The sequence below is a fragment of the Leptodactylus fuscus genome, chromosome 2 (assembly GCF_031893055.1).
Source record: "Leptodactylus fuscus isolate aLepFus1 chromosome 2, aLepFus1.hap2, whole genome shotgun sequence".
NCBI lineage: Eukaryota > Metazoa > Chordata > Amphibia > Anura > Leptodactylidae > Leptodactylus > Leptodactylus fuscus.
This window is the reverse complement of record NC_134266.1, coordinates 21,527,283-21,547,537: the sequence shown is the minus strand read 5'-3', so window position 1 is coordinate 21,547,537 and position 20,255 is coordinate 21,527,283. Positions and strand designations below refer to the sequence as shown.

General features: G+C 44.6%; 1 protein-coding gene across 2 annotated transcripts in view; it reads right to left on the bottom strand.

Annotated features, from left to right (window-relative positions):
- The window catches only part of TIAM1 (TIAM Rac1 associated GEF 1), a 216,644-nt gene extending 198,479 nt beyond the window's left edge, over positions 1-18,165 (bottom strand). The window contains exon 1 of one of the 2 annotated variants that reach the window (XM_075263432.1): positions 18,072-18,165. The gene's annotated coding sequence lies outside the window, so the exon portion shown is untranslated. The remainder of the gene's footprint in view (positions 1-18,071) is intronic. The other variant, XM_075263435.1, reaches the window with a different exon arrangement.
- Between the last annotated feature and the right edge of the window lie 2,090 nt (positions 18,166-20,255).

Sequence of the window (20,255 nt, the reverse complement as noted above, 5' to 3'; positions counted from 1 at the left end):
TGAATAACAGGCTGATGTCCGCTTAGTGTGCTGTGACTATGACGAGCGGCACCTGTGTGCTCATCACATGACCATGGACCGTAAATCACATGACCACGGTCAGACTTATCCTCTAGAAGTTACACAATGAATGACAACAAGCAGAGATCTAGAAAACCGTGAGGAACTGATACAGAAAGTATATTGGGAAATTGTATATCTTTCTATTCTACATTTGTTTGTCAATATTGGTCTGAAAGTGGCCAACCCCTTTAATACCTCAGATTGTTCTATAGCGGAGAATCTGAGCTTTCACGTGACGATACAACCATTTCTCTGGGTGGTATAAAACCGGGGATACAGCCATTTGAAGTGACCCTCCCAACATTTGGCAAATGCTACATATTGGCAATTTACTTGATAACAGCCCAAAAGATTGCTAGGGAGAATTTGAGCCTATTTTCTATTAAATAGGAAGTTAGATAGGTTACGTAGATCACAAAAATGTTTAATCAGTCATGCCATGACCTAAAAATGAAATGGAAGTTATACCTTTTCTCCTAGGTAGGAAAAGGCACATGAATGATGAAATGAGGGCCATAGGGGTTAATCTTGCGTGTACATTGACCATTTTACCATCAGTAATCGAAACCATTGTCGTTGCCCTACGATACCATAGAGCCAGTTGGTAGAGTCACAATGCATAGGAATCACATGTCAGCTGACCGGCAGTAGTCAGTCTTCCAAAACTGAAGCTGCAGTAACTAGAGATGAGCGAGTGGTATTCGAAATGGCAGTTTCGAATAGCACGCACCCATAGGAATGAATGGACACAGCCGGCATGCATGCCGGCCAGCTCCATTCATTGCTATGGGTGCGTGCTATTCGAAACTGCCGTTTCGAATACCACTCGCTCATCTCTAGCAGTAACTATAAGCAAGGTGGGGGGGGGGATTAGAATGAGCAGAACTTTTATACGGTAACTAAAAAAAGGCAAAAAAATAAAGAAGTTTGAAAAAAGGTGAACAAATAAGTCTTCAATACAGACGACACGTAAGCGGTCTAAAGAGCTAAATGAGTTATCAGACTGTGCCGCGAAAATGCTTTGTTAGGAATGGCGTTCCCTAATGAAAAACCTCGCGGCACGCTTGACAAAGCAGAACAAAAACTAAAAGCACAGCTCCATTAACGCGGAGGTCAGTTCACCTTGAGAGCGACCGCATATGATTATTTCATGTACATACTCCAACTACCAATACACAGGCCCGGGGGGGTGAGCAGGCCCAGCCGCGGCACCACAAACCCCCAGATAAATAAGAACTTGGGATATTATGACCCTGGGCAAACGTCTGGATTATTCTCATCTCCTGGGCATTGGTAATTACACTGAAGCGCGGCAGGGGGTCGCGGATATCGTCCGCCTGTCTATGTGGGATAATAAAGTCAATAGGAACATCTGATGTGGGGATTAACTGGAAATTGAGGTCAAGAGGTAGATCAATGAGATTTTTTAATGTTTTTGCTTTTATTTTGTTTTTTTTTTATTGCAAAACATACCAATTCATTATCATTATACACATTTTGGTGCCCCATCATGAGCTTGGACTACAATACACCAAAACGTTTTACCTCCATATTGTAGGATCAACTGTGAACTCCAGAGTTCCTAAGATTCAGCTTGCCACGTGTAAACAAGAACGTCAACCATGTAGCCGCCATGTTATCACCATTGAGCAAGGACTATGCGTTCAGTCACTCAAAAACCTTATAGCCAGCAATGAGGTTGGTTGATCAGGATATGAACATGAGCTATACAGTACAGTGCAAAATTTTGAAGCACATGTGGATAACTGAGAACAACTGTGAAAACAACTGATCGTGAGCAGAGGAAGGGGGACGTTCCTCCCCACTCACACTGTTCAGCGCAATAGGCGCTTGCTGCGGAGAAGGACGTTCCCCACTGACTGTCAGGAACGCCCTTGTGACTGTAAAGAGCTTCGGTACCGGGACCGATAACGCTTTACCCAGGGCACAGATTGGGAAAGCCGACAGTGCACTGAAAGGTCCTCTTTAAAGGGACATAGCAAGCGAACTGAATTACCCAAAATTGACAGTGACCTATGTGATTACGAAGTGGAAGGTGAACGGTGATTGTCGGAATGTGCCCTGAGTCAGCAGACCCCCGAAGCTGTGAGAGAGACCAACGAGTGCTGGCCAGAGAAACCGCACCCAACCGATGGCTGACATACACCAGGAGTGTCACCAGGCATTCGGGAGTATTGTGTCGCTCAATCCCATCCGTAAGGAAGCGTCTGCTGGGGTCTACCAACTATTGGATAGGAAGAAATGTTGTTTTTCTATTCTACCAACCACAGGTGTCCAAATCCTTTTTGGTAGACAGTATAGCCCCTATGTTACTGTGCTACAAATATTTTTGATCAGATACCCATGAGATACACCACGCTTCTGGACTACATTAACTGTACATACAGTTTGAGACAATCATCCAAAATTGCACTGAAGAATTCTTGAAGGACTGGCATCTTAAAGACATGGGTCAATGAACATAACATGGAATTGCAGATCTATTACTGACCACTCTAGTCTTGATCAGGTTGTCTAAGAGATCTGTAGAGGTTCGACCAGAACTCATTACAATGACTGTACGAAATCAGGGACAATTCTGCCAAGTCTGAACATCTACAGTATGACAAAATATGAAAGTAACACATGACTGTGCTGAAGATTCTTTATGGAGTCAACCCAAAATTTGTGCTGAGGAGATCCACCATGCCTGGAAGTGTCTGACTGTCCCATTTGGCTTGCAAAAGAATCCATGTATAAGAAGAACCCTAGGGACGGATCCGATCTTCAAGTGCAGCCACACGTGAACAAAGCCTATCAGGCCCTTCAGAAGTATAACAACCCCATACAAAGATGTGCTGCAGCAGCACAGAATACTACAAGATGTTTTACAGGCCACGGATCTGGAAAGACTACTTTATTCTGAAACACAAGAACATGAATGAGGTGTCAGTTTATACTCGAGGTAAAGCAAACACTGCGGTCACGGCCAGGAGTCGGCTTTATTTCCGTGTCACGGGTAAGTGCTGAAAAGCTAAAATTACTGGCAACTCCTATTACAGAGTAAAGACAACGTGCCGAACCTTCCAGGAGGTCCTCAGAGCTTACCGTGGATAACCAGGAAAAACATAATTGGGAGGGGTTTTCCATTCAGAGATCTGGGAAAGTTGGGTGACAACTTCTGTGGGAGTCATGAACACAGTCCAATGTAATAAAAACCTCTTTTATAGGCAAGGAACAGCAGTGGCATAAAGTGAGCAGAGTAATCTCCTACAACGTGACCATGGAGGTGAACAACTGGCTGCAAAAGACACATGGGTGGAGTCACAGAGATCAATGCTGGAGTATCGGAATCAGAGACCATAAAGGAGGAGGAGGAGTGCCTAAGACTCCATTGTTTAAAGTGGAAGTAAACGTACTTGATTTTTTTTTTTAAATAAATCTGTAGAGCAGGTTAAGGGAACAAACTTTATTATATACTTTACAGAACAAACGTGTTTGTTTTTACTTCTTATCTGAGCAATTTCAGTCTGTACTCCATAGACTTCATTGTAAACCAACCCTGCTTGTGTATAAAGAGAAGCCACTGTCTACAGGAGAAGGCTGTAATTTTCAATAGCCCAGCTGTGTTGTCAAAGACTCCATTGTGTAGATGCCGCTGTCTTTTGGAGTTCTCTTCTTTTACCCCTCTCCATAGGCTTCTATTGTACAGATCTGATCAGTAGAAGGAGGTGAATACATATAGAAAACAGCATTTTTCTTTAATAACCTGTATCACCTGGTCAATGGGACTAGGTGAACTACACTGTAAAAAAAAATAAAAATAAAGTTTAGATCAGTTTTAAATACAGATGTCCTGTGTTTAAGATAGGTCATCAACATCTGATCAGTGGGGTCTAACATCCGAGACCTCCAGAGATCAACTGAATGAAGTAGCAGCAACCCTCTGGTGATGGCCATTCTGTTTCGCTGGCTGTGGATGTCATGTTCATTCGCCAAGTGGGTGATGTGTAGCTCAGTCCCATTCAAGCGAATGGGGCTGAGTTGAAATACCAAGTACGACCACTGTACAACATAGGGTGTTGTGCTTGGTATTCAGTAAACTGGCTGCAACGGTCACCCAAATACTACATTCCCTTCACACAGCTGATCGATAGGGACCCCCATATTGATGACCAGGTCAAGTAATCAATATATTAGTCTGGGGAAAATCCCTTTAAACCACTCTGCAAATTAAAAGTCAAGTATCCTGAGGGCGATTCCCAATCCTAGCCAGTTCCCCATGACACGCTCATGAACCCTCACGGTCATCTGACTGGCAGTGCAAGACTTTCCCAATATCACTAACACACCATTGAAATCTTGCATGTTTTTTTTTTTTGCTGCAGGGACTTGCAGAGGAACACATTGCAGAATTTCCCTGCAGCGTTTGTTCGCTGTGTCCTGCTTTGCCCTCAATTTTATTTAATTTTTCTTTTTTTTTTTCTTTTTTTTTTAGTAACAGAAAGGAGCTTTTCAAAACAAAAATATATAGAGTTTTTTTCCTCATTCCCTCCATTTATTATTTGCTAGGATTGCACATGTGGGGTCTCGGCTCAGAAGCAGATAACAGCCGGGGGCCTTTTCATGCAGCTGAACAAGCGTGGTGTGATTGCCGCTGATATTGGATAATAATGCTGATTACTGCGATGATGGAGAGCGTCGAGATTGTCAGATGTACAAGAACAATGTAGCAGATGGGGCACAGTCACAGATATTGATCACGTTACTGTACGAGCATCTGACTCCACAGCCTGAAGAAGGAGCCTGCGGGATGCGGCAAGAATTGGTTTATCTCACAGCACATCGCCTATATGTTTAGATTACGTGCCTATGTAGACAAGGTAACAAAAGTGCAATTATGTGGCATAGCAATGGAGGAAAGACCTAGCTGCTGGGGTAGGGGACCATGAAAAGGACACAGAAAACAGGTCACGGGCTTCAGGGTAGTGGCTAAAATCTCTCCCCTTTAATGGTTCCAGGAGGACTGTTCTTTACTATACAGTTGCAATGCAACAACGCATCAGCTGAGTGAGCAGGACAAGGTTTGGTAAGCGTAAGGATTTACAGTTAAGCGTGCATTCAGGTTTATATATTGAGGATGTAGTTGTCTAATGGAGAGAGTGGCATAATTTATTTTTGTAAATATATATTTTTTTATTTTTATTTTTTATTTTTTTAACACACAGTGGCATTCGTATTAGATAGACCTTAAAAAAAAAAAAAAAAATAAATAAATAAAAACACACACACACACACACACACACACACACACACACACACGTGTCCATGCGTCCTTAGGCCTCACAACATTTTATCCACAACTGCGAATAAAAGTACGGACCCATACATTTCTATGGGCCCATACACACAGCAGCTCCTGTATCTGTCCGTAAATTAACTTCAACCTATAGATGAGTGAAAACCACAGAAGATATGGATTGGCATCATCCACGCCGTCTTGACCGAACCATAGACCATTTGCGGTCATGGGCAGGAGGCCTTAGAGCATGTTCACACAGGCTTGGTAATATCATTCACAAATTTTTCAAGAGAATCCATGTTAGGCCCGGTTCACATCTGCATTCAGTATTCCATTCGTGGAGTTTACTTGGGGACCCCCAATCGGAATATCGAATGTATTAAAAAGCATAAACAGCACTTTTCTCTCCGCATGATTCTTGCGAACGCCGTGCAGAAGACACACGGACCCATTACAGTCTATGGGGTCCATGTGGTTTACTAGCCAACCGCGTTCGGCATTCCGTCCCTAAGCGGACGCCCCAAACAGAGATGTGAACCAGGCCTTAGATATCCGAGGCAGACAATCCAATTCCTGTCATGAATCCGCACATACAAACCAATGGGACTAATCTATGGTGCAGACGCTTTCTGGTGCATGGCAATGATCCCGTTTGCGTGAATACAGTCTCAGCTGATGTGAAAGTCTTTTGTGCAAATACAGCTTAAGGCCTTATAGACAGTGAGGACAGAGGGGAAAACTGCATTAAAAAAAACAAAAAGTGTGATATACGTGTTAAATAAAAGGCGTAAAATACAAACGCAGACCTTGATGACAAGAACAAGCGCAATAAAAGAATAACACCTTACAAAAATTACACTAATATTCTGCAAAAAAAAAATTTTTAAAAATGCAGAATCGGCAGAAAACCCTCTGTTGTCACTCCTGGAGCACAAACATAATAAGCAGACATGGCAAGGAGACTGAACACCACGACTACCGGGCTGGAGAAGCTCAACACGTCTGATGCGTCATACACACCGGCAATTTCTGCAGAGTAATACCGAGGAGGGATCTCTCTGATCTTACCATCAATTACAGTCATGACATCACCCTGCCACGTAATGCGACCAACAAAGGTCTAAAGGTCTAGCCTGGAAGCACCGAACATGTCCTCGGAATACATGAAGGGTTACCCAAGATCTTACTTCTTTCAGATAAGAACGAAAAGGCAAGTATAAGTACGTCTAGTGTTTCTAACATCCTATACAGATTCGTTATGTAGTGTCTATAACGGTTGGAAGCCCAAAACGTCCTGAGCTCCCTGCAGCTGCCACTAGTGGGCGCATTCTACAAGTTTACACAGCTGCCCCTAGTGGTGACAGTTTAAAGAGCCGCAGCAAGATTTATTTTTTTGTTTGTATATTTGGACCATGTTCATTACAGACAGTCTCCTCTGATCACCTATTCAATCTTCTGGCAGCTCACAGATACTGAACCTTCCAACAAACTCATCCCTTCTTGTGCATCTTCATGCAGAGAGTGCTGTATACAACGTCTATGCAACCAAATGTGTACCAATATACTGCAGTAGGAAACAAAATGATTAGCTATAGATGATTATAACACTACCCTGCCTCTTCTATATGTCTGTCCTGTGTGCAGAGCCTCCGGTGTATTCCTATGAAAAGTAGCTTTACACTGCCTTCTGCTTGTAAGAGCTGACAGAATACCCAATCACAAGCAGGAGCCATGGCAGACAGGCTGAAGAGGAGAGGGGGATGAAATTCCACCCCGTCTCTGGAAAGTCAGTGGTATCATGGCAGACAAGCCATAAGTGGCACATAACATAAAACCGGTATAAATAAGTATCCTCTACATCAGACCTGGGCAATGTGCGGCCCGCGGGACACATCCGGCCCTCTGACTGCCTCTATCTGGCTCGCATACGTAGTGGAAGGATTTTCAAGGACCTGTGATGATGTCATCACAGCCTATCACCAGGATAGGCTATGACTCATTAGTGGGCGGAGCCACATGGGACTGTGCTTTCTGCAAGCTGCTGGCAATGGAGGCTGCTGGATGATAAAGAGAGAAGAGGCAGCATGTGTGAGCAAGAGGGAGGACTAGGGGCAGATATAGGGGGGGCAGTTAAACTTAATGCACATATAGGATGGACATTAAACTAAGGGGCAGATGGAGGGCGACATTAAACTGGGGCAGCTGGAGGAGGATATTAAACCGTGGGGGGTAGCTGGAGGGGGACATGTCTGCCTCTAGTTGCCCCCAGTTTAATGTCTCCCTCCAGCTGCCCCAGTTTAATGTCCCCTCTAGTTTCTACTGGTTTATACTGGGGCACCAGGAGAGGGGCTTAATACTGTGGGACATTTGCAGGGAAATGACCGTCTGGGAAATGTGGGGATGAATAATGTACGGGTGACGGTAGGAGGATTTTACTTTGTGGGGCACATGGAAAAAAATTATTGAGAATGGGCGGAGTCAGCGGAGAAGTGGGTGGAGCTAAATTTGCCGCAACGCGCATGGCCCTCTAGAACCGTTACAATTTCTCATGTGGCCCCATGGTAAAATTAATTGCCCACCCCTGCTCTACATTAAGGGTGCAACGTATAGGCAAAGGAATCAGAGTACGTCTTTAAACAACTAAAAGCCTTGTCCTCCTCAGAAACAAATATAATATTGTTTCGATAATTCTAAACCGTATCAACGTATGTGTCTCCATAGTAACAGACAAACAAACACTTTGTAGTCAGATCTCACAGTCAAATTCTTGTGTGTTTAACCCCATTACGTTCATTTCTATAAAGAGACGGCCGCACAAGATTCTGTCCAAGACTACAGAGGTTACAGAAGCAGCTCACCAACCATGGTGGGACTTACCTAAGAAACATTAACCTTTTAAATCCTCATATTCCCATCTCGATAGATGCGATACCATCAATGGAACTGAAAAAATTTGTCGGGAATGGAGTTCCCATATATTATCAAACACACATTTCTGATCGGACGCCTATCGGTCATACATTCGTGGAATATTCTATGGTTATACATATCTAAGTATTCTTACACCCCTTAGGTCTCTATTCACACCGACGTTATGACTTCAACAGAACCCATGACATTTCTAAATAGTCACCAAAATATCCCGCCGAATTATAAAGGAGCTCTGACATCAAAAGTGGTGGAAAACCCAGAATGAGGTGAGACAAAGCCTCGGAAGACAAAAGCAATACAAAATTATGTATACAGAAGGTTCCAAACTAATCCAAAGAACGTAAAACTGGGATATTTACACCACAAACAGTGCACTAAAAATAGCCCAAAAATAAGAAGTCACCAGCAGTCACATCTCAGAAGTTCTTTTCGCTCGTCTTCCAAGGATCTGAGAACTCGCAATCCCAGCAGTGATAAGTATAAGAAGCTGTAAAATAAGACTTATGTTTATTCATCCGGCCGGGAGCCATTGTCTGAACGCAGGTGTCACCATCATTTATTGATATGAAATGTCAAAATCCCCCGTCTCCTCCGCGTGACGCCCCCCGCCGAGCCGAAGTCTACGGGGAATAAAAAGGGATTAAATAAATTACATTTTTTCACCTTTATGTTCAGAAATCAAGGGGAGTCAAAGACTGCGAGAGCAAACTAATAACCCGGCATGTGTCGCGCTATATAACAGGAGGGGGGGGGGGGTGTATAGACATGTGGATAATGATACGTGTGGATAACAAAGGAACTCCACCAGGCGGGATGGAGAAGGCGTCTTCTGGTTATATGCAAAGATAGAAACCCTACAGCAAGATACAGCCTTCTCCCGGACAATGAGATCTGCTGACACTTGTCATGGTCAGAGTCCTCGGGCAGTCACATCAGGCAACAAAAACATAAGAGGATCAGGGTTCACATAAGTTCTCTAAATTTACTTCAACCAGAGGTACCATAAAAACAAAAAATAGAATTTAGGACTCCATTACAACAATTCGACCAATAAGATCAGCCAAGAACAGGGAAAAATTAATAAAATAAACCCCACTATGTACAAAAACCTGCAACAAAAAGTTATGCAACCACCAAATGTAGCGCCTACCCCATGCGGCCCTATCAAACATCTGCTGGCCCCTACTGAGGAGATGTAGCTGGATGTCTCCAAGAGACTTAGGGTAAGTTCACACGGGGATTTTTGGTCCTTATCCGCCTCAAAATCCTGACCAAAAAGACGAATCCCATTGATTTCAATGGGAGCCGGTCAGTTCTTTTTTCAGGGAGCCGTTTGTTCATTCTTTCAGGCGGATTTGCCTCGCGACATCCGCCTGAAGACACTCCCTCCTCCCGACTAGGACCATTCATTTGGGCCTAATCCGGAGCGGAGTACATGACTGGATGCCGATGCACCGCACCGCCATCCAGTCGCAGCTACCCATACCTTGCACCGGAACCTGATGTGGCTTCCGGCTCAAGTTCCAGTCCAAAAAACCCCGTGTGAACTTACCCTAATGCTTACTAAGGCGACAAAGCTGGACGTCTCCAATAGACTTCTAGGTTACCAGTCCGCCAAAAAACAAGGCCGTAGTAGAAACCACACCCTGCCCAATAACTAATATCTCCAGCTCCGATAAGCTGCGGATACTTTCACACATATCAGTAAACTCCGGCAGCTGGAAGGACAGGTTTACCCTTCTATAAATCCCATTTATAGACACAAAGAATTTCCCTGAACAAATACATCACAGATAAGTTCCCCCGCCCGTGTTCTCCTCACAATCCTCCAGCCAACAGAGAAAGTTTATGACAGGATACCATAATCACCGTTTTTTGATCTGATCAGAACAACGGCCAAGCTGACACTAGTGTGAACCTTGCCTAAGTACTATATTGTACCAAATTTTAGTACATATGTCCAGATTTACTAATCCTGCATCTAGAAACTAAGCGCATCTAAGGTTCTGCTCCAGACTACATGTTCTAGGAGAGTGGGCAGAGTAGGGCATGCATATAGGTGGGCCGGGGTAGGGACGCCCTGACCAGTCACATCTACTATAACGCAAACCTAAAAACTGGTATAAGTTATATCACTGACTTATATAGATTTGAGCCCTCAAGCATATCCATATGCATAAGAATAAAAACTAGTTCACACGGGGTTCCGCGTGAACAGATTCCGTCGCAGCTGCCGCGACGGGATGCCGGTGCAGTGCACTGGCATCCAGTCACGGCTTTCCGCTCTGGAACAGGCCCAAATGAATGGGCCCAGTCCGGAGGGTGGTGTCGCGAGGCAGACACCGCACCTGAAAAAAGGGCAGCTCGCTTCTTTTTTCGATGAACAAACCGCTCCCGGAAAAAAGGAAATGACCGGCTCCCGTTGATTTCAATGGGAGGCGGTTTTTGGATCTGGATTTTGATGCAGATTCCGCGTCAAAATCCTGACCATTTTGCCCCGTGTGAACTAGACCTAAGAAGTCGGAGCCCTTTAGTAATTCTGATGCATCTTGTGCCTGTTGGGAAATGAAGACTGGCCTAAGAAATGTCAATCTAAGACCCCCTGCACCCGACCGTATGAATGGCTAGTGTGTTATATGGGTCTCTCAGAGAGCACACTGACCCATTTATTTCTATGGGTCCCTACACAGGACCATGAATTACACGTCACGTGTGCAGGTTGACAGCCCGGACCGCAAAATATAGTACAGGTCCTATTTCAGTCTGATTTTGTGGTCCTGCATTAGATGAAAGGGGCCACGGAAGCAGGGCCTGCACACGTGACATCCGTGTGCCCCCTATGCTTTTATTCATGACAGCCGGTTAGCAAACGGTCATTTGCAACTAACTTTAAAAGGGATCCTATAATTGGATTCCCTTTTTTTCTCCCTAACACATAGGAATAGCCTTTAAGAAAGGATATTTGTCTTCTACCTTTAGATGTCTTCTCCGCACCGCCATCTGGTAGAAATCCCGGTTTTCTTCGGTATGCAAAGGAGTTCTCTTGCAACACGGGGGGGGGGGGGGGGGGGGGGGGCAGGCCCCAGCGCTCAAACAGCACTGGGGGCGGGCCCCAATGCTGCAAGAGAACTCTCCAGCGACACCTCTTCTTCTGGAACGGCCTCTGCCTGTGCCTTCTTCCGTTCTGGGTTTCAATCTTCTAGGCCTCAGACAGAGCAGACTGCGCATGCCTGGCCCACAAGAAAATGTCCGCTTACACCAGCTTACTGAGTAAGCGGCCATTTTCTTGTGGGCCGGGTATGCACAGTCAGCTCTGTCCGAGGCCTAGAAGATTGAAACCCAGAATGGAAGGCAGCACAGGGAGAGGCTGTTCCAGAAGAAGAGGCATCGCTGCAGAGTTCTCTCGCAGCATTGGGGCCCGCCCCCAGTGCTGCAAGAGAACTCATTTGCATACCAAAGAAAACCTGGATTTCTACCGAACGGCGGCACGGAGAAGACATCTAAAAGCTAGGAGAAGAGTAGCCTTTCTTAAGACTATTTCTACGTGTTAGTCAGAAAAAAAGGGTATCCGATGATAGGATCCCTTTAATGTCAGTCACAGCCAAAACGTTGCGTTTCCGTAACGTGAGAACCCGGCTTAAAGAAGTTGTCCATGTGGTTCATTTTATTTACGCCTTTGCTCCTGTTCAGACACTGCTCAGCAAGTTTGCAGGTCACAGAATCGGGACCACAAAGCAGAAACCAACAGGGGAACTTGGGTAGAATAAAACAGCAAGTTTATTTTTTTATTTATTTTTTTTTTTATTTGATTTTCTTCTTTCTTTCTACTTCTAGTTGTGGAAGAAAAAAAAAAATCATCTACCAATTAAAAATAAAAAGAATACCCAATTTAAATTAAAGCAATTTAATCAAAAACGAACCATCACTGAATATCCTTTGTGAAAGCTTAGAGCCAAAATCCGCCATATAATAAATTGAGAGAAGCAGCGCGTGAAGCCGAATCTACTCGCAGGCGGCATTCAATGGACTCTTGATTAGTACACAGAAGCGGCAGATAACAGAGGGCAATTAACTGATCCACCCTGCTATTTACTCAGCAATGACAGCCCTGAATATTGTCATGCGTAATGAAGGAGGGAGCGCAGGACAATACAATTTGTCAAGTACCACTAGAACCTGGAGAGCGGGCAGAAAATCGTACACGCCATATATGGTCGTACGGAGGGGAATTGGGGTCATGGTTAATGTATGCGGCAGACCAGAGCAGGAAAAGGAGACAGAACACTGATGGATGGCTCAGCCCCCTCCCCAGACAAAAACTAAATGTAGAAATGACCCCAGACATGTGTCTAGACCCCACACCCAGCACTTTACCAGAAGACATGAAAAAAAAAAAAATATCGGGCTTTTAAATTACAAAATTCGACTCACACGATTTCACAGAAGACATTTGCGCCATCAGAAGCTAAAAGGACTTGTCAAAGACTAAAGCCTGGCAATGTGCAATCCCAAATCTTCAGCTACAAACACATACATCGCGACTTAAAAGGAATTTTCATGAATTTAGAAATACATTTTCGACATATTCCATCTCAACAAAAAGGAAGGTGGAAAATAACTATTTTTAACGCATTGCGCAATTGACAGTTCTGCAGAAGGAAGGAAGGAAGCAACGGGGGTCTACTAAGGCACGCGCGTATTTAAAGGGGATCTCCAGGGAGGGTTTGGACACTTCGGTATGTCCTCGGTGGTTCTATTTGTCAAAAATCACAGGTAGTCCAGAGTCAGAAACAGCCGGGAAACACGATCAGCAACTGGTCCCCAAGTTGCTCACAGGTATGGAGGCTGGAAGAACGCATATAGTAAAGTTTGCCCCATAATACAGGTAACTAGCAGGGAACACAGGAGAGAAGGAGCGACTCAGAGGCTCGGCACGGGTTACAATAAAAGCTCACAGATAGTAAGCCTATAGACAAGCAGCAAACTTCATCCCCAATGTTTGGTTCAGGAATAGCGACCTGTCTCAATGAAAATCGGAGTTTGAAAAAAAAAAAAAAAAAGCTACTGCCAGGATACAAGACTTGGCGTCTCCAGATGGAGTTTACTACTTGACTATATTCTTACTGCCTGCAAGCTTTTAACTCACATTGTATTACTTAAAGAACTTAATCTTGCACCAAATATCACAATGGAGTGTGGTCAATACTTTCTGGCCCGTGTAAAAGGGCGAGTCACTAAAACTCATCCCAGAGGTGATATGCTGGTTCTGGTGACACTAACCTATCTATCTGCAGGGCTGGGGTGATATGCTGGTTCTGGTGACAGTAACCTATCTATCTGCAGGGCTGGGGTGATATACTGGTTCTGGTGACAGTAACCTATCTATCTGCAGGGCTGGGGTGATATGCTGGTTCTGGTGACACTAACCTATCTATCTGCAGGGCTGGGGTGATATGCTGGTTCTGGTGACAGTAACCTATCTATCTGCAGGGCTGGGGTGATATGCTGGTTCTGGTGACACTAACCTATCTATCTGCAGGGCTGGGGTGATATGCTGGTTCTGGTGACACTAACCTATCTATCTTCAGGACTGGGGTGATATGCTGGTTCTGGTGACAGTAACCTATCTATCTGCAGGGCTGGGGTGATATGCTGGTTCTGGTGACAGTAACCTATCTATCTGCAGGGCTGGGGTGATATGCTGGTTCTGGTGACACTAACCTATCTATCTGCAGGGCTGGGGTGATATGCTGGTTCTGGTGACACTAACCTATCTATCTGCAGGGCTGGGGTGATATGCTGGTTCTGGTGACAGTAACCTATCTATCTGCAGGGCTGGGGTGATATGCTGGTTCTGGTGACACTAACCTATCTATCTGCAGGGCTGGGGTGATATGCTGGTTCTGGTGACACTAACCTATCTATCTGCAGGGCTGGGGTGATATGCTGGTTCTGGTGACAGTAACCTATCTGCAGGGCTGGGGTGATATGCTGGTTCTGGTGACAGTAACCTATCTATCTGCAGGACTGGGGTGATATGCTGGTTCTGGTGACACTAACCTATCTATCTGCAGGGCTGGGGTGATATGCTGGTTCTGGTGACAGTAACCTATCTATCTGCAGGGCTGGGGTGATATGCTGGTTCTGGTTACACTAACCTATCTATCTGCAGGGCTGGGGTGATATGCTGGTTCTGGTGACAGTAACCTATCTATCTGCAGGGCTGGGGTGATATGCTGGTTCTGGTGATAGTAACCTATCTATCTGCAGGGCTGGGGTGATATGCTGGGTCTGGTGACATGACATCCATGCATGGCCTAGTCAACATCATACATTAAACAACAATAATTACCTGGAATATCTAAATTCTTAAAACACCCTGTAGGATTACATTTTTATCTCTAGATTATCTAAAAAAAAAAAAAAAAAAAAAATACCGTAATTTGCTGGCAATCTAAAAACCAATATGATTAAACCAGTTTGAACATTCCATTATTGAACCAGGGAGCTCAGGATGAGCACTACTTTAGTTCCTCCCCTTTAGGGAAATTCTAAAGGACAAAAATATATAGTATAGTGCGGATATGTGTATATATATATATATATATATATATATATATATATATATATATATACACACACACACACACACACTTATAAGGGCCCTTCTTAAACAATCGCATGAATAAGTCTTCTAATAAACTGTCACTCAAGCACAGTGAGAATAGACGCCAATAAAGAAAAGCAAATAGTAGCGGAAAAGTAACCAAATGAAAATATAATGAAAAGAACATCTGCCGATAATTAAGTAACCAATTATCCTAACGACAAATAAAAGGAAAAGAACAAAACCGTATGCTTATACTGTAACTACTTATCATATCATACAAGCAATTATGTCCCGCTGAAAACAGCGCCACCTGCCAGCGGGGTAGAGATCACACCCACATAGAGAGTCACCTGAATTATAAAAGGTGATCGTCACTTTCTAGTCTGGTAATGACTGCAATCAATGCAGACAATCCTCCTAGTCCGGCAGGTCAGATCACCACAACGCGGACGCCCAGCCTATGCCCAGCGTCACGTGGCGTCCTGGCATCACTTGGCCTAGAATAGCTGGATGTGCATTTACAAACAACCTCTTCACCCTCAGTCCGGGGAATGACCTAGAACACAGAGTAACGGAGCACAGCGAGTGCCCGGACACAAAGCAGCAGCACAGATGCCGGTGAAGCTCAAGAATGACCCTCTTTGTAACACAATAACCAAAGCGGTCACGGCAAATCAGAGCGATACGGATCCAGGAAGAGAAGGATTTGCTATCACTACAGTCCACAAAACCTCCGTCCCTAACCAATAATCCCAGCAACGCTGCAAATGAAAAGCGCAAAATTGCTTTACACGACATTTATGCGTCAAATGGGATATGTACGTGAAAACCCACAAGCAAGCTTCAGATTCTCGTCTGTCTACTTAGTCGCCGCTTCTTCAAATTCACGTAAATGGGATAAAGCTGCAGCAGAGATACTATAAGTAAAGCTCCAGGGACCGAGGTAAACGTACAAGAGGTTGATGCGTGAGCACGTGCTGGATTACCACTGGTTATTAAAGGGGTTTTCCTGCCCCAAATGCATGTTTCATACTGATGCCCAATCCACAGGATCCTGACCCCACACAGATCAGCTATCCCAGAAGCCATTGGGCAATGGAAACTAAAGCAGTGGACGGGGAGCCGAGCAGTCAGATGCTATTTCACTATACAGTGGACAGGACGGCAACTCAACTCCTATTACTTAAAGGGGTTGTCCGGGATTAAGTCAGGGACTTCATTGAGCTGAAGTGATGGCACTTGGACAACAAACAGGGGATGGAGCTTTCTGCTTCCAGTCCTACATTGTGTATAGGATGGAGGTCTGTACAGCCGATCAGTCCAAGGGCCACCACTCCAATCAGGTATTTCCTAAGGATAGGATAAGCCCAGACCACCCCTTTAAATAGGATCAGATTGCTTCTGCTCCCAGTCCACAGCAATAGATTCTGAAACATCTGATCTGTGTAGGATCCAAGTGTGAGACCCCCCAAGAATCAGGTATGGATGACCTATCCTGGGGCATTGCAGCCAGAAAACCCCTTTAATGGCCCATGCCGATCCCATAACACAAAACCAAAAAAAATTACAAATCACAAGGGGGTTTTTTGGCAGTCAACTCAAAACACGAATAAATTTTGAAAGACACAGATGGAATATATGAGAAAAAAAAATAAATAAAAATCATTGAGAATAGGTAAACCGTTTCGGGCAGAAATTTATCTCCCCTGACGAGTGACTTATAAGAGGTGAATGGTAAAATCTGCCTCGAGTCCATTCAGTCAGTTCGTATGCACTAAACATCACATCAACCAATCCGGATCAGAGAACACGTAAACATACACAACAGACATGACCAATCAATCCTGATGTAAACAGAACCCCCCACTTGTACATACCTAGTGGATATGACACAGCAATCCAAGATCAACCTTCAAGGAGCAAATCCTAACAAACATTACCAGCAAACGGAAGTGTTCACAAACTTCGCTCCTTTAAATCTATTTAGAATTCCCATAAAACCCCTTTAAGAAACCCGACTCAGGATTCAAGAAACAAATCCGCCATAGTCTTGTGCAAAGACCAAAACCATTGGTAAAAGTATACATAAGACTATAAACAAGAGCAGTAATAATAACTCAGGGGCTCGTCCATCACCGCACAGGTGTCACTGTTTACATCTACTCCGAGGGGTTAAATACACAGCAGAGGCCCATTGAAAGGCAGAGCGGCCCTAAAATCCCCGCAGCATCCTCTGCCCCACTGACCTTCTTTTTTTTAAGGTCATCAGAAATAAAGTAACCCCCCCCCCCCCGCCCCCCGGAGGGAATTATTACACTACAGGGAGGCAATGTCATGATCAGCGCTGATCCCCATCACAGCAGGCAGTGCCAGGGTCCGCTCAGGCCTGCCATAGGGAAGGATGGAGAAGACATGGAGACAATCTCTGCAATATACAGGCCGGATCAGGTCATCTGCGGAGCCTATGGAGAGAGTGCAAGCACAGGAGCCCAACAGCAGGCAATGGAGGCCACTCTGCATTATTGTACAAGCTCCAGGGGTTGGGGGAGAGAGAGGATACAGAGCTGGGGGGTCGGCTGCTGGAACTAACAAGGCTGTGCAATGCTAAGTGGGGGGGAAATAAGCCAATAAGCCAGGCTTTGATGACTGACACATACATATATATATATATATATATATATATATATATATATATATATATATATGTATCAGATAGCTAGAGAGCATATACGTATATATTGCGGTGCAATATATATATATATATATATATATATATATATATATATATATATATATATATATATATATGACACTGCATATGTCCCGATACATATACTATTATATAGATATCACCTACGATGAGGATATATACCTATGTAGATTATATATATATATATATATATATATATATATATATATTTACATTGTTATATTGGTGCTATATACAATATAAATAGTGCATATACATTATTGCAACACTGTTTATCTATATATACTGTATATATGCACACTAGACAGATCTCTTCCCATACAGACCCCAGCATTGCCTCCATACCAGCACACAGCTCCCCATATATCCAGTATGACAGTCACGTCCACCATGTAATACACAGACTACACCTCCTCCTCATCCTTCACCACTACCACAGCAGGAGCAGCACCTACCTGCAGCCAGGTATCTCCTGGCGGGCTCCCTGCATCCCTTCCCCCGCAGTAGCCGTCTCTCTCCAGCTCCCCCAGCGCAGCTCCCTCTCCCCTGCCGGCTCCGCCAGCCACTGCCACTACTGACACACGGTTACCGCAAGAGCAAAAAGATAGGCGGGGTTTCGGAACAAGCTGTCGTTTAATTGGCCAGCGTGCTGTCAGTCGTCTTTAGAGCTGACCAATGACAGAAGGTGGGCGGGGTTACTGTAGCACAAAGAAGCTGAGACAAAAATAAGCAGACGATGTTTTGGTGACGTCGAAGCAGAAGAGGCGGGGTGTCTAGAGAAGATAGACAGGGCTGTGACCAATCAGATTTCAGGGTTAGTCAGGCAGCCTTTTGCGCGCTGTGTGGTACTGCGGCGTGATTGGGTGGAGGGTGGTTTGGCTCCGCCCATCGGGCTGTCAGTCAGGACATGAGGTTGTGTACATGAGCACGTGGTGTCTGCAGTGCTGAGGAGAACCTGAAGCCTGAGCCGTGATGGAGGCAGCGAGATGGGCGCTGCGGCTGCCCGGACACCTGACTGACACCTCGTTACTCACCTCATGCTAGCTGGTTTTAATTCCCACAAAGATGAGGTTTTGTAGAGATGGTTGTGAGACCTGCAACAAAAACTACCTATAGCTCCCTGCAGGGCCCCCCAACCAAAACTATGGCTGGGGGCCTCCTCATGAACATTATTAGGGCATGCGCCCTCCTTACCAGAGCTGACCACTTATTTACAGGTCAAGACTCTCGCTTTTTGGCCCCACTTAGTACTTTGGCCCTTTAACTAGTTCACACGGGCACAGAGGGGGTGGAATATGGCGCGGACTCCACGTCATAATCCGCCCCCTCACAATGGTGGTCTATGGAGACCGCTAGTGTTCTTGTTTCCGCTAACAGCATGCCGCCGCTCATGGAAAAAAGAAGCGGACTGCCCTTTCTTCAGGTGGAATTCGCGCCTCATTGAGCCTGGCGGCAGCAACCTCAGGAATCAGCCCGTTCATTGAAGCCACCATTGGGGAAGCCACAACAGTTGTGGCAGGCGGATTTCGGCCCGAGAGTGATACGGCTCCCCGCGTCACTCTCTGTGGCAAAATCCACCCTTGCGGTCCCCGTGTGAACGGCGTCTTGTGGCCCCCACATAATACAGTGCCCCCTTTACTGGCCCCCACACAGTATACTATCCTCTTTTATGGCCGGCACACAGGACATTGCCCCCTTGTATGGTCCACACACAGTATAATTCCCCCTTGTACGGCGCCCATACAGTACATTGCCCCCTGTTATGGCCCCGACAACGTAAATAGCCCCATTTTATGGCTCCATGTGGAACATTTTGCCTTTTATGGCCCCCACACAAGGCCTAGCATAATAATAATCTAATAAGTAGTAGCAAGTTAAAAAATAAGACAATAACACAGCTCAATAATGTGGGGCCCCCCTGATCTCTAGGGCCCCGCAAACATACCCCTGCTTACCACTCCAATTGATTGAAGATCTAGTACAGAATCTTTGACGGTCCCTTTAGGGTCAGTTCCATTTACCCACTTCATGACCATTTTCCCTGATTTAAGACAGGACACGGTTTCTGGTTTTTTTTGTACATGCCATTTTAAAGCATATTTTTCATTTTGGTCAGTTAAATTTTATTTATTTTTTTTAAGTGACCAGGTTTTATTTTTTATGTAATTTTAAAAAATAAAAAATCTTGTTTTTTGTTATAGTCCAATAACTTTTTTAAAAAACGAGGAAAAAAATGAATATATTTTTAAGTTTTTATTTTTATAGTACTAAGTACTACTAAATTTGTTTTTTATATCGTTTTTCTTCAATACGGAGATTTTTATGTAGGTGACCCATACTTGTATGTTGCCAGAGGCGGGGCTAGAAGCTGTGATGCACATGATAACGGCATTCTTTATACATGTTGTCAGGGTCAGGGGTTGCTAGGTGGGGTGGCATAGACACACAAGTCCAGATTCTTTAGTCCAAAACAAAAGTAGAGTTTTATTTTAACTCAAAACAAAACGGTGCAGCAACAAAAGGAAACAATACAAAAATAAATCCCTGCCCGGCTAGGCTCTAACTAAACATAGAATAGGTTACCTCACCTAGAATACCGTATTTTCCGGACTATAAGGTGCACATAAAAACCTACGATT